At 42.7% G+C, this 3306-nt stretch overlaps 1 non-coding gene across 1 annotated transcript; it reads right to left on the bottom strand.

The window, feature by feature from the left end:
• Positions 1 to 453: 453 nt before the first annotated feature.
• Positions 454 to 560, bottom strand: LOC118488530. Its single transcript, XR_004885074.1, has one exon. It is a non-coding gene; the product is annotated as a small nucleolar RNA R71 (small nucleolar RNA).
• Positions 561 to 3306: the final 2746 nt, after the last annotated feature.

Below are 3306 nucleotides of genomic sequence, written 5' to 3'. Positions count from 1 at the left end.
AGAAGAACCCGAACGCTTTCTCAGAAAAAGACTAAAAGCCAAACACCAAGAGAAAGTTTCGGGGAATCCACCTCCAATGGCGGACTAACGTACTCTCATGGATTATCTACGACCCACCGTAGGTAACCTAGGTGCCGCTATCAATGCACCGAATGTTGAAGCCAATAACTTCGAACTTCGGCCGCATTTGATACAAATGCTCCAAAACTCCGCAACCTTCCATAGGCTTGCGGACGAGGATCCCCGTCTACATATTACTAATTTCTTAGAAATATGTGATACCTTTCGGATCAATGGAGCATCAAATGACGCCATCCGCCTTCGAATGTTCCTTTCTCGCTAAAAGACCGAGCAAAAGCTTGGCTCAACACCCTCCCAGCTGGATCGGTAAACACCTAGGATGAACTAGCCCAAAAATTTCTATATAAGTATTTCCCTCCCGCTAAAACGGCTAAATTAATGACTGAAATTAATACATATTCACAAGAGGACGGGGAATCCTTATATGAAACTTGGGAAAGGTTCAAGGAACTATTGCGAAAGTGTCCACATCATGGCCTTGCGATATGGCAACAAGTATCCACTTTCTATAATGGGTTGTTGCCACACACAAGGCAAACACTTGACTCTAGCTCCAGGGGACTTTTAGGTAATCACCGCCCGCATGAAATATATAACAAATTGAGGAAATTGCTCAAACCAATTTTCAGTGGCACACTCCCCGAGGCAATAAATCTATTGCCCCGGGCGCCCATAAGGTTGATGAAAGCACTTCTTTACAAGCCCAAATCGAGGCCCTTTCTTCAAAAATAAAAAAAATGGAAATGACAAAAACAGTCTCGGTTATGGCTTGTGAAGGGTATGGTGGGCCACATGAAAATTGGAGTTGTATGAAAGAAACAGACGATCAACAAGAGTCGGTAAGCTACATTGATAATAGACCTAGGCCGTCGGGTCCTCCAACGGGCACTTACAACCAAGGATGGCGAAACCACCCAAACCTTGGTTGGAGAGAACCCGGCAATAGTAGTAACCAACAAACCCAACCAACAAACTTTCAACAACCAAGAAATGAGTCACAAAATTTCACTCAACAACAAGGTGGACGAGAAAGGCTGGAAGATACTATATCTCGCCTCATCTCCGACACTGAAAAGAAAAACTTGGAAAGGTTTCTACAATTAGAATCAAATTTTAGAAATCAACAAGCTAGTATTCAAAACATAGAAAAGCATTTAAATCAACTAGCTCAAAATTTTTCTGAGAGACCACAAGGTGCATTACCAAGCAATACCGAAACAAACCCAAAAGCGCAAGTTCATCTCATCACGTTGCGAAACCGCACCGTGGGGCCTGCGGAAGCACCACCGCCGACAGAAGAGACAATACCCCCGCCTCTGCAGGAGAAGAACTCCCCTCCATCATCAGAGCCTACCAAGGCTCCTCGAGTTTCGTACCCCGGTAGGTTAATTCGTCAAAAGACCAATGAGCAATTCGCAAAATTCGAAAGTCTATTAAAACAATTGCATGTCAATATTCCTTTTATTGATGTTTTAACCCAAATGCCCAAATACTCTAAGTTCATGAGGGACTTCCTCACTCATAAAAAGAAAATTGAAACTTTGCAATTAGTTAACTTAGGCGAAGAATGCTCTGCACTCGTACTCAACAAACTTCCCCAAAAGAAAATCGACCCTGGAAGCTTCACAATTCCTTGCTCAATCGGGGACTCCCCCGTTCGTAATGCATTAGCCGACCTTGGGGCTAGCATTAACCTCATGCCCTCATCAATGTTTAAAAGACTCGGCCTAGGAACAACGAGTCCTACAAAAATGAGCATACAACTTGCTGATCGATCCGTCAAATTCCCGCAAGGTGTCATCGAAAATGTCCTAGTAAAGGTAAACAAATTCGTCTATCCGGCCGATTTTGTCATACTCGATATGGAAGAAGACACCGAAGTCCCCCTCATACTAGGGAGACCATTTCTCACCACCGCACGAGCAGTGGTAGACATGAATGACGGAACGCTCACCCTAAGGTACGGGGATGATGAAGTAAAATTCGGGGTTGGGAAGAGAATAGAGGACGACGACCCGGTCAACTACATGAAGGTTATTGTTTCGAGTTTGGATGATGCTCTCCGACGGTGCAACATGGGATGCCAAACATCCCACTCGGAAAATATATAACCTCACATTGGGTCTAGCCAAGGACCCTTATAAACGTGGCGCACCACGGAGGCATTCCGCGGAACTATCCTTAGTTTAGTTTAATCTTTTAGTTTTAATTTGCAGGAATAAAGCACACTCATGATGGTAAGGGATGAAAAGGGGAACGAGAAACATGACCCCATGCACAAGAACAAGGCAACCCGACATCAATTTCTCCATTACATAAGGTTCAACACGGGCCGTGTCCAACCAACACGGCCCCGTGCTGCACCCCCTGCAAAAAAATGCCCAGTTCAGGTAACTGGACACGGGCCGTGTTCACCAGACACGCCCCCGTGTCCAGGCTTCTGTTTCTTTTCTTTAATTTTCGTTACTGGCACCTGAACACGGGGTCGTGTCCGGTCCCCACGGGGCCGTGTCCAGACTGCCAGTAACATAAATTTTTGCTTTTAACACCATATTACACATCTAATCAACCTAAAAATTTAATTTTGGGACACATTGAGGACAATGTGTAATTTAAGTGTGGGGGGGAAGCTAAAACCTTGAAATTTTGCAAAAGCCTTACACAAAACTCCATTGGAACCGCTAAACACCCCAAATTGTTTTTCAAAAAAAAAAAATCATTTTTTTTGTCTAAAGTTTAAGTTAGGAATCCTAAGATTAATAAGGTTATATTTTTACAAATTTACAACCGAGAGCGTCGTGATAAAAAGAACCAACATACGAAAATTACGAAACGGCATGACAAGCTTGAGTTAAAATTTGATTATATATACTTGATCACATAGAAAAACCCATTCCCACAAAAAGTGAGTTTTGAGCCTTTATTGAGCATACAAATTTACATCTTTAGACTAAATGCTCATTTTTCGTTTCTTGTGTGAATAGCCGCTTGGTTCTTACGACTCTAGAACTTGCCACGACGATTCATTCCCGGTCCTTACCAACTTAAACCCAAGTAAGTAAATGATGGAGGCATTAGGACTAACCCTTTTTTCTTTCAAAACCATTATTTTTAATTTTCTTTTCACCCACCTAAAAACTCCCCCTAGTTAACCCCTTTGAGCCTAAACCTTTCATTTCTTCACCCTAAAAACCCTTTTACCCACCAAAACCCTTTTTATTTTTA

This window comes from Helianthus annuus, chromosome 16 (genome assembly GCF_002127325.2).
Source record: "Helianthus annuus cultivar XRQ/B chromosome 16, HanXRQr2.0-SUNRISE, whole genome shotgun sequence".
NCBI lineage: Eukaryota > Viridiplantae > Streptophyta > Magnoliopsida > Asterales > Asteraceae > Helianthus > Helianthus annuus.
Note: the sequence above shows the minus strand (reverse complement) of the source record. Positions and strands in the feature narration are given on the sequence as shown.